Source organism: Adiantum capillus-veneris, chromosome 3 (genome assembly GCF_014529385.1).
Source record: "Adiantum capillus-veneris isolate H3 chromosome 3, ASM1452938v2, whole genome shotgun sequence".
NCBI classification, from domain to species: domain Eukaryota; kingdom Viridiplantae; phylum Streptophyta; class Polypodiopsida; order Polypodiales; family Pteridaceae; genus Adiantum; species Adiantum capillus-veneris.
In genome coordinates, this window is record NC_140933.1 from 49,250,972 (window position 1) to 49,262,690 (window position 11,719).

The 11,719-nt window shown below is 43.0% G+C and overlaps 2 pseudogenes; one reads left to right on the forward strand and one right to left on the reverse strand.

Annotated features, from left to right (window-relative positions):
• Positions 1-6,690: 6,690 nt before the first annotated feature.
• On the reverse strand, positions 6,691-7,183 carry LOC147460884 (uncharacterized; annotated as a pseudogene).
• Positions 7,184-7,481: 298 nt separating this feature from the next.
• Positions 7,482-11,514, forward strand: LOC147460885 (uncharacterized; annotated as a pseudogene).
• The last annotated feature ends 205 nt before the right edge of the window (positions 11,515-11,719 follow it).

Below are 11,719 nucleotides of genomic sequence, written 5' to 3' on the forward strand. Positions count from 1 at the left end.
TCTCTAGACCTCCCTCGTCACTATATGGCATGGCTCTGGGCCAGAGGGGATCTAGGGCCCAAATTTGGGGGCGCGAGGCGGCTCTAATCTCGGCTGTCGGATCACTCAGTGAACTAGGGGTGAACTAGGGGTGGGTGAACTGGGGGTGAACTAAGGGTGAACTAATGGTGAGCTAGGGATGGGTGAACTAAGGGTGAACTAGGGGCGCCTAAACTAGGGTATGATCATCTGCCATGCCAACATGGACAGCGATGCGCGGTAGCGTGGTGGTAGGGCATTCCTGTGGCAGCCGAGACGTCCCAGGTTCGACCCACACCCCGCGAGGCGGGTGAACTAGGAGTGAACTCGGGGCGCCATTCTTGCCCCGAGTTCACCCCTAGTTCACCCTGAGTTCACCCCCAATTCACTACGTGATCCGACGGCCGAGATTAAAGCCGCCTCGCGCCCCCAAATTTGGGCCCTAGATCCCCCCTGGCCAAAGCCGTGCCATATAGTGACGAGGCTAGACCTCCTCGTTGAGCCTTGCAATTGTTAAATACATTTTCACTCACCCCTATCCAAGCAGGTCGATGTTTCTACAGGTCCATAGCAAGAGCTACACGATTCTCATAGGTGAATCGCCTGGCAATTTAGTTTAATCAGGTCACCATTTGAGGAGGCAACCTAGCATACCTTTTGATTGAGGATCCGACACTCTTCTAAAAACTCCTCTACGACCATGTGTAGGTAGAATTTGGACTTCTTCTTGTAGGGAACCTTGAAGACGCTTAGCCATTCGGCCATGGGCAGGTCATCCTCTGTTAGGTCTTTTGGTAACCTCGAGTCAAGGCTTAGCCCGTATTGAGTGTGCAACTCCTCTACTGAGAAGCAAAATCGCCTAAGCTGTGGGTAATCCGCAACCCCTAAACATCAGAATAATGCCATATTGTAAGATTTATGCATCCAACTCATATGATTAACAAGCCCAAACCAAGCCAAAATGCACCTTTGTGGCCGGAATTTGTTTGACTTTGTTTGGGAAGACACATCCATTGCGTCCTACTCTATAGGGAGAAAGGAGTTTTTCTCCACATTCTCCTCTTGAAAAAATTTCCTCTTGCCCCAGAGAGTGTGGACTTCTTAGGTGTATCCTTTCATAGTGGTTAGAGAAATAGGGCTAAGGTGGAAACAACAAGCAAACATACAGTAGCACTACGAAGAAACTTTGTATTTGGGGGGGGGGGGGGGGGGGGGGGGGGGGGGGGGGGGGGGGGGGGAGAAGGAGAAACCCCAACCAATAGCAATGGCGATCGCTGGTTGTGTGATGGGGAAGCTCGAGTGTGACACAACGAAACAATTAGTGTTAGGGGGGCAAACACCAAGGTGGGGTTGCATCATTTGCATTGCAACTTTGAAAATCTGGGCCGAGTCCACGTGCCATCACTCCCCACACTTTACTGTTAAAAATTTCCCAAATTCACATACCCTTACTTTTATCCAAATTTTAAAACCTAGTGGTTTCCCTACCTATTGGGGCATGGCTAGCGAGAAAATACATGAGGGTGAATTTAGCAAGACATTTCCCCATAAAAACACCTTAAATCCCATGGCTTTCGCTAATGAAGCACGCGCTTTTCCTTTTGCACGTAAAAGCACGCACTTGGAAATGCCTTTAAAGCGTGTAAGCCCTTGAATATCAAACTTTGACTAACTGGTGCCCAAGATGATTGAAAATGACCATCTTAGCCAGTTTATTGAGAATTACACGTGAAAAAACTATTGTGACTCTATATTTGCTTATTTGTCTCTTCTTTGGTTTTTTTTTTTCTCTGTAGGTTTCATCTGGCAAGGTGAATCTATTAAGAAGGTGTGCAAACAACGTAAGGGGCTTGCATTTGGAAAGGTGTGGGGTGCTTTAAAACATGTTAAAAATGTCCTTAATGGAAAAAGTGATGTGCAATGTGAAAACTAGCTTGCACAACCAGATGAAAACTGAGTCTTACGGCCACTGAAAGTATACCCATATGGGGTTCCATGATATGCTTTAGAACTTACTTTGGGAATTCCCCTACCCATTATGGATTTTTTTTGGCTCGAAAAATGTCATTTCAACAAAAGTAAGCAAGAAAATGTCCTCGAAAAAGATAAAAATCGGTCATAAGTGGCCAAAAATGTCATTGTGGCAAGGCTACATGAAACAGTGAGAAAGATTGAAGTTTTGGATTGTCACACAGCGTGGAAAGCTCTTCAACATGCACTTTCTTTTGAAAAACCACTTTAATCGCCTTCTGATACATATTGGCGGATTTTGTCCACCAGCATGGCACAACCAAGAACCGGTTGGCCATGTTAAAAGAAAACCCCCCTCCCCCTTCTAAATATTATATATATTTCAAAAGCAATTGAGATCAATCTGTGTTGCTTATGCTAGTGGTAAGGTGTACGCCTCCACACGAGCTCACACAACTTCCATCTCATGTGTTGGTCGTATAGTTGTGTGTGAGTGATCAATCAACCCGCATGGTTTAATATTTTTGCGCTTAACCATTTTAAGCCTCCAATGCTCCAACTTTGAAGATCTCTCTCTCTCTCTCTCTCTCTCTCTCTCTCTCTCTCTCTCTCTCTCTCTTTCTCCAAGTTAAGACACAAACACCATATATGCTCCTACTTCTTGAGTCGGGATCTCTTCCAATTGAGGTTATGGGCATGGAAAGGGTTGTGGAGTACATGATAAAGATGCGTCAAAACCCCTCACATCGACTTCCTACAATTGCATGGGAAGCAAGCAAAAAAGTTCAAAAGACGCATAAAAGCAAGATCTTGAGCACGGGATGGATGCAAGACATAAAGAAGTGGTTTGGGAGATGGGATGCATTACACTTGCTACATGATGCTTCAATTGACTCTCAAGTGAATGAAGCTTTTCTACAACGCCAATGTATTACGGCTTGGGAGAAATCCGGTGGGTCACGCTTCATACATTACACCACCTATATTGCCCCCAACTACAAAACCATGTTCTTCGCTGAGAGAGGAAACCGTACTCACACTTACATGCTTGAGCCTATTCCCTTGTCCGCGATACGCACTATCGCAGCAATTCGGCTTAGCTCCCATTTCCTTCGATGCGAGATAGGGCGTTGGGGCAATGGAGAAGAGTCAAGTCGATTGTGCACATTATGCTCATTGCAAGTTCGAGAGTCTGAGTACCACACACTACTAGAGTGCTCAGCTTTTGATCACATCCGAACTTGCTTCTCTCACATTTTCAGCCATAACTTAGACCTACACACTTTCCTCTCCCAGCCAAAGTGTGGGCTCTCCATTGCGACTCTCATCACTACAATTTTGGAGCATCGAGAGTCACTCATCAGCCATACACATACTACATCACATGTAACTTTGGTCCCATAGGTCATATTTGACCTCCGAGGACGATAATAAAATCTATCTATCTATCTATCTCTCTCTCTCTCTCTCTCTCTCTCTCTCTCTCTCTCTCTCTCTCTCTCTCTCTCTCTCTCTCTCTCTCTCTCTCTCTCTCTCTCTCTCTCTCTCTCAATGCAGTAGCCCGCTAGCTTGGGGCAATTTGCAATTTTATACATATTTTGAAATTTTAAAAGAGGAGATATTCAGCCAGTGTGTCCATTCTTTTGGAAGATGAAGAAAAAGTGATCCCATGGACTTATTTGTCCAGTGCCTCGCAGCTACTAGCAACAACTCACATTGCCGTGGAGCTTGAAAACAAATCCATCATAAAGTCAACAGCCCACGAAGCTCAATCCCAACAAAGGCAAAAAACATCAAAAGAAATCTTCACAAAAAACAAAAAGAAGAATGAGCAAAAGGATGTAAAATTGCCTCGACAATTGAAGAAAAAACACACGCATCAGCAAGAACACAGTAGATATGAATCACTCAAGGAAGGGGGGAGTGTCATCAACGACAAAGAACACTTCCCTGAGTATTGATATTATGCTAGTGCCATATAGCTATGCTACAGACGTCCGTCGTCAGCGACACGCTAACACTATGTAAGTTTGGACTTGAGGATTGCAAACCTATTGCTGCTCCTATGGAAACACGTTTAAAAGTGAGTCTTCATGATGTCACTCTTTATCATTGCTATTGGATGTCTTATTTATGTATGCAATACGAAGCCCAATATTCAATATGCAATCTCACAAGTTAGCAAATTTATGCATAGCCCAGGGTCTAAGCATTGGCAGGCTATCAAGCGGATTTTTCACTACATGAGTGACACTTTATATCTTGGCTTGTTTTAATTCAAAGGGGGGGGAGGATCCTTGCCGGTAGATTTACATTATTTTTCGGACTTAGATTGGGCTCGTTGTTATTACACATGAGTGTCCACAAGTAGTTTTTGCTTCATGCTTGGTGAGTCCATGCATATCATGGTTGAGCAAGAAGCAGCCTACTATGACCACTTCCAGTTGTGATGCTGAGAATAGGAAAATAGTCATAGCTATGGTTGAGTGTGTATGGCTCAAACCCCTTATGGTTGATTTGGGTGTTGGACAGGGCACTGTTAGCAACATCTACAGTGACAATCAGAGTGCATTGGCAATTGCGAGGAACCCAGTTTTTCATGCTCGCACAAAGCACATTGAGGTTTATTATCACTATGTCAGAGAGAGGCTCTCAATAGGAAAGATCAGCTTAGCTTATGTGCCGACACAAAGGATGACCTTGCAAATCTATTCACAAAGGCATTTGCCTCATGAGAAGTTTGAAGCTTTTCCCAAAGCTTTGGGCTTACTTCCCTTTGTGGATTGATCATGTGCTTAGGCATTAGGAAAATTTTGAGCTCATTTTTGGGCCATTTAAGGGTGCCGCATCATCAAAGCTGCAAAAAAGAGAGCAACCCAGTAAACCCCTCTAAATATTGCTCAGAACCCCCTGATATGACCTATCATTGTAAAGCTCTTGAGAAATTATGGACTCTATAGAGCAAAGGTCCAGAAATTTTGGATGAATTCTATGAAAGTTATGGCATTTTTTTTCAATCCGCTAGTTTTTGTTACCGTTACACCACTACTAGCCATAGGGGGGGTTTGCGAGGGACTAATAATTGACGAGCGTCATTTAACTGATGACGAATGCGTCACATAGACGAGGTTTCAGTCGTATAAGCACGGATATTTTTATAATAAAAAAATCGGCCGTCGCATAAACAACCATTGCCGTTGCATAATCGACGACTTGAATTTGTAGCCGTTGCATAATCGACGATTCAAATTGGGCCTTGCTTAAACGATGTTGTGAAGCGAGGCTCCTAGCGACACCTACACACTGCCCCTTCTCTCCTACGAAGAGGCATAATATTGTTGCAAAGCCTTTGAAATGTGACTCGCGGAAAATTATACACAGCAGCGAGCTCCAGGGCAGCGCTACAACAAAATACGCAAAACGAGAGCAGATACTCTCCCCCCCCCCCCCCCCCCCCCCCCCCCCTTCTTCTTCATCACTTGCCTCTTTGGGTGTGAGAGCAGTGAAAAATGCAATACCACAGGTTTATGTAATCCAAAGGTGTGACCAAACGGGTAGAAAAGATAGGGATTTCTGTTAACGATAGTGAGTGGGAGAGGAGTCTGTAGCGCTGAGTGTATGTGTGTGTCCTAAGAGGCTCCCGGAGGGTGAGAGGAATTTATCACATGGACTACGTGCATCCGTGCTACGTGTGTGTGTGTGTGTGTGTGTGTGTGTGTGTGCGTGCGTGCGTGCGTGCGTGTGTGTGTGTGTGTGTGTGTGTGTGTGTGTGTGTGTGTGTGTGTGTGTGTGTGTGTGTGTGTGTGTGTGTGTGTGTGTGTGTGTGTGTGTGTGTGTGTGTGTGTGTGTGTGTGTGCTTATGCATGTGGGCATGCACAGAGAGAGAGAGAGAGAGGCACAACAAGCTCCTGCGACGTGGATACAAGAAGAGAGGAAAAGAACCCGAAGAATGGCCATGCCTCTCAACCTCTGCTTCAATTCATGGGCTTAACATGTGAAAACTGAGGCACAAAAAATGGAGTCTCCAAGCTTGGGTTTGAATATTGCACTTTGTTAGTGCCTGCAAAATAGGTTCAGAGCTATGTTTCAAAAAAACAGTTCAATGTGTGAGTGTGCATGTGTGTAGGCGTGCAGGTTGTGTGTGAAAGAGACCTTAATACTGTGTGCATGTACGAGAGTGTGTGTGTGTGTGTGTGCGCGCGCGAGCGCGTGCGCATATGCAATGACAACTCAAAAGCAAACCTCTATCATCACACAGCTTCACCAGCATATAAGTAAGAGTGCGCATTGATACAGACAGAAGAAGCAGAGCGCAATATATAAAGGGGCAAAAGCTAGCTTCAGCAGTGTATGTGTATACACCTGCGTGCAGCTTGGCAACAACTAAGCTGCAGGTGTTGCTGTGGTGGAAGGAAACACCCACATCTTGAGCTTGAGACGACTGGTTTTCCTCTGTTTTGGTAGGGAAGACCTCCTTCTTATCTTTAACAGGCTCCTTTGAAGCCTCCGTTTTTGGCACATGGTAGAGGCTCGTCTTGCTATCAAAGCGAAGAACGTATGCCTGATTACATCCCTCATAAAGCCTCTCCCCCAGTGTGTCAATAATGTAGTAAGCTTCTTTGCATACCTTCAATAGGAAAAAATGATCATTCCAGCTCACAATGTAGAGCTGAATCCCCCATTGGGCTGCAAGCCTACACTCTATTGATCTATTGTTGCCCAAATCTCTTCAAAATACTTCGCGCCTTGCAAGAAATTGTTGTAGGTGTCATCTAGCCCCTCAGGTTGGAAAAAGCCAATGAAGGAACGCTCATGATCCACTGCTAGTGGTCATATTCTTGCGTTTATGACAGTCTCAAGGTCAAAGTGGCCATCCACAAACTTGCTTCTGTAGGCCTCAACATCAAATAGCTTCCGCCACTCTGCAGATCCTTCTCGGATGAGGGTGTCATATTTGGCCTTGATGGGCATACAATTTGGGTTCTTGTGTAGCCAATCAGCAATACTGCAACAAGGGCCGTGCACGCACTCTGCCAGCTGCTCTTTCGCTCCTCTGATCAATAGAGGCAAAAAATACAAATGTAGAGAACTTCATGTTACCATCCCTACTCACCAAATCTTTATGTTCCCAGCTTCCTATAGTGAAAAGCTCCTCTCCAAAGTCCAAGCATTCAGATATCGCTGAAGAAACCATTTCTTTCTCCTCATTCTGACAAACACAAAAAAAAAACTTATTTCCATATACAAGAGCTTTTGGACAAATTCCTAAGAATTCTCACATTGTGACCTACTATAACATCATGGGCTTCTATTAGCAAGGGTGCCGCATACCTAGTTAGGTGCGGTTGGGGGCAGGGGATCGTCGGCCTAGTGGGCAAGCCGGTGGTCCCCAAGCACACTAGCTAGGTATGTGGTGCCTCCTGAGTGGAAGCTCGTGATGTTAAACAGTACATGCAAACAATGAGAAAGAGCCCATTTTCCTACATAAGAAAATGTCAAAACCTTCTTGTGATAAATTAGGTTAAGTTAGCAAAGATTTTGTGCATTTTTTACATTAGACTAGCCTTGGCTTTGCATTATTCAAGGTACCTCATCCATCAAAACAGATATAATCAATCCAAGCATATGACTCAGATAACATGATGGTGTATGGCATTCTTAAAGAAGTTGTGAACAAGACAGGCTGGGTTCCGTGCACCCCAAAATGCAAAGATGCATCGACGGAGAGTCACCTTGCACCCAGATCATCAACACCGCAAAATACAACTCCTCCAAAGAAAGGCATAAAAATGGTGTTGCCTCTACATTGTGCTCTGCCCCTTCAAGCTCATCATTAACACCCGTAGAGCTTGCCAAGAGCTCCAACAAGAAGCATTACCGAGGAGTACAACGTCAGCAGTGGGGCAAATATGCAGCCGAGATCCGAGACTCTGCAAGGCAAGGGGCCCGTGTTTGGCTAGGGACCTTTGACGCGGCTGAGGAGGCAACTTTGGCATATGATCGAGCGGCATTGAAGGTGCGTGGGATGCGCGCATTGCTGAACTTTTCCGTCAATGTCGTGGCTCCAATGATAGAGAAAGAGGTGGAGACAAAGAGAAGAAAAGAGTGAAAAGAGAAGCACCAGTCGAAGATGGAGTTGGAGGCATCGAGCAACAACGTCAACAACGCAAGCGCATGCAAGAGCCATCATCATCTTCACCACCATCAAGTCTGGTAGTGAGCTTTGAAGGAGAAGGGGTGAAGATAGAAGAGCTAGATGATGTGTTTTCTTTGCATGAGCTACGCGAGTGTTTCTTGCCTTTCATCGCCTCCTCATTTGCTAGCGCCATGGCTACCCTGGCCAACTGCACTGCAGCCTCTCATTTGGCAGCCTCTCACATGATAGCAGAGTGCTTGTGCTTGTGTGTGTGTATGTGTGTGTGTGTGTGTGTGTGTGTGTGTGTGTGTGTGTGTGTGTGTGTGTGTGTGTGTGTGTGTGTGTGTGTGTGTGTGTGTGTGTGTGGCCGTTCTAAATCTATATATATATATACACAAACGAACACTAATTGTTCACAGACTAACAATTCTAGAAAAGTACAGTGGCTTTGCACAATAATTTATTTGCAGTTGAAAATAAATTTTGTACAAGGTAATGAAGATAACAAAATACAGCTCAAGAATCCATAAACCCAAAGTCTGGGAAATTTTGCGTCACACTAAGAGATCCACCATTTGTTAAGAACTGGACATTTTAATCAAGGAAGGTAGCCCTCACCTGCACCCATAGCCACAAGAAAACAGTTTGTTAGCACGTGACTGTACGCAGGTGATGCTGGGCATCCCAATTGTTATCCATGTCACCATAAAAAAAGCATAGTTCTTAACTTGTAATTTGTTCTTTTTGATAAAAAAAAGGTTTTTTTTTTTAAACAACGAAGATCCTTGGCTTTTCTGCCAATCTGATACAAACGGTACCCAACCCCATAGAGCAGCCATAAATTCTGATTTATTTTTTCTCAAAAAACATTTTTTTTACCAATCTTAAGGTTTTAAAGGAGTTTAAGTAGAAAAAAAAATTCCAGAACGTCATCCTTAACTAGATAAGAGTGACTTATATTCCATTTGAAGTAGTCTCAAGCCAGATCAAAACTACCCACTTCCTTGTATATCAACAACATTTGTAATAGAACCTTTTATTCGGAACTAGTTTTATAATCGGGCTGGGATATCCCCAAAAAAAACTTTTAGTATTTACCACTTATTACCTAACAGAGATACCCCTTTCTTAGAGGAATTTCATAACCATTATTCCCAAAAATCCTTACTATTATGTTATGTCACTCCTACTGCTGCCATATGCCAGCTAACAAATGTATACTACAATATATTGGACTACTTAGTCACAATGAGCCAACTTAGACTCAGTTCGAAAAAAATCCTCCGGTCATGCCCAGATAGAGGGAACTATATGCCATACTCATCTACCATATAATGCATTCATTCATATCAAATATCAGAAACTAGGGCAATAACTCTGAAGTAATCTATAAATTCAGAGTATCATTTTAGTTAAATCAATAAAATAAAAACGTATGTTCAAAAACATCAGATTAACTAGCCAGGATCCACTTAAGGTCACTATATGATTTACCCTATAGTATCGAGATCAAACCTACTAGCAAGATGGTAGGTAAGGACAAGTGCCTATATATTTTGAATGAGAAAAAGAACCCAGCGGAAGAAGGTAACCAAAAAGAATTGAGTAGCCAAGGTTCGACCTAACCTCAGCCATCAGAAATCTGTCACCACATTGAACTAGTGATAGGTTAATCAGAACCTACCGCTATTCTTCCTAGCATATGATGATGATGAAAAAAACCAGTAAATTAGAAACTTGCTTTTATTCAACCTCAGTCCGGTATGTGCAGTCAGCATATAGGGCACCATACCAGAAGCCAGTACTCAGTATATACAAAATACCCTTTTTAGCCGATTCAGTCCAATAGGCAACTGGTAAAACAGATCAGTCTAACTTGTAAAAAATGGTCGAGTTAAGTTGAAAAAACATTATTTACTCCTACAATCGGGTATGCAAAACCTTACATAACCTTTTGACACCAGTAATCAGTAATTTCAGAATAACCTTTTGTCGATTCAGTAAGAACAACCAAATCAGTCCAGGATTTGTTACCTTACCTAGAGCACTACATCACATCGGTATTCCAACTTACCAAGGTAACAGAACCATCAGCTCACTGTTTTGTGTTTAATTTATAAGTATACTTTCAAGCTTATTTTTTTGAATTACCCAAGGTCAAACAGTCTCAGCCAGTAGAAATCTGTCAATAGGCTGAATCTGTGATTAGCAAAGGAAACTTTCACTCATCTTCCATCTTGTGCTGTAATACGAAAAAAACGAGCGAGTAAAAAACACATATAATACCTCCAGAGTATCATCCAATATGGCAACAAATCTGAAAACAGTCTTCAGTTTATTCAAAGTCTCTTTAGACAATTCCGAAACTTCGATACCAGTACTATGAATTGAATCAATCTGAGGTCAGCCCGTGTACATAGTGTACTCCGACCTCCTTAGTATTACAGCTGACATAGGTCTCCGACATTACTTGCTCACTGTTTTTTAGCTTTTTTTAATATTTGTGAATTTTTGGCTCTATGCAAAGACCAACTATACATACATCAAGTAGATTTTTTTTATATAAAAATTGAATAATCACCAGCTAACCTTACCATTTCCAAACAAACATAATGCAGTCCGATCCTAAATCATGCCATATATTTAGACATGGTCAAGTCATATTATTCCTTAGCCGATAGGGTCAGACTTATCCCATCCAAAAAAAACTAGCTTACATAACCAGTTTTTTATTTCCCATTCCGCTTATTTCACGGACCCTTACAACATTAGTCAAAGAGAACCATAACTTGCATCATTCCCAAAGAAAACCAATCTTACAGCTCATATTACACCCCATACACAAGAAAGGTCAGTATCCGGAACAGGGTTATTTTAAAAAAATAATTACTGGTTTTTTTACAGCTTCTCAAAATAGTCTCAGCAAAGCTTCACAGTATTTTTAGACATTCTCGAGAGCAAGAAAGAATTTTTGTTTAACCTGTAGATTAGGAGACGAAGAAGCTTCCACAATCTCCTTCCCATTATTTTTCGGCATGATTGAGCACACAGTAGAAAATAGCTTCTAACCCACACGGTATAGAATGCACTCACAGGTGAATACAACATGATGCTAAGTGAGTAAGAGTACTCACTTTTTAAGAGGCATTTATACTTGCTGAAGCAAATCGGGAGCAGATCCGCCACTGACTCGGACCAGCTACCGCACTAGAGGGCGCCTATATGGGCCAGATACTCCGCGATTATCCCCAGCAGAAGATCCGGTTGATCTAGACCAAGTCGCCCCAACACTCGCTGCTACAATCACCTGCCAACTCAACCCTAGCACAGGCAGTGGCGTGTTGCAGGAAGCCCGTCACAAATGCAGAGAAGCTTTAAAACGCTACTGAGTGTATAGAGAGATTTTTTTAAATTTAAAGCAAGGTCAAGTCCTATAGTACCAAGTCACACTATGACTACCAACTTAACCAAAAAAACTTATGCGATCGATACCCGGTTCGAAACACCTTATGAGCTTTTTGTACCTAGCCCAGGTTGATCACACACACCCCGTTATCAATTCAACAGAACCTTACAATTAGCTTAAGTCATGCA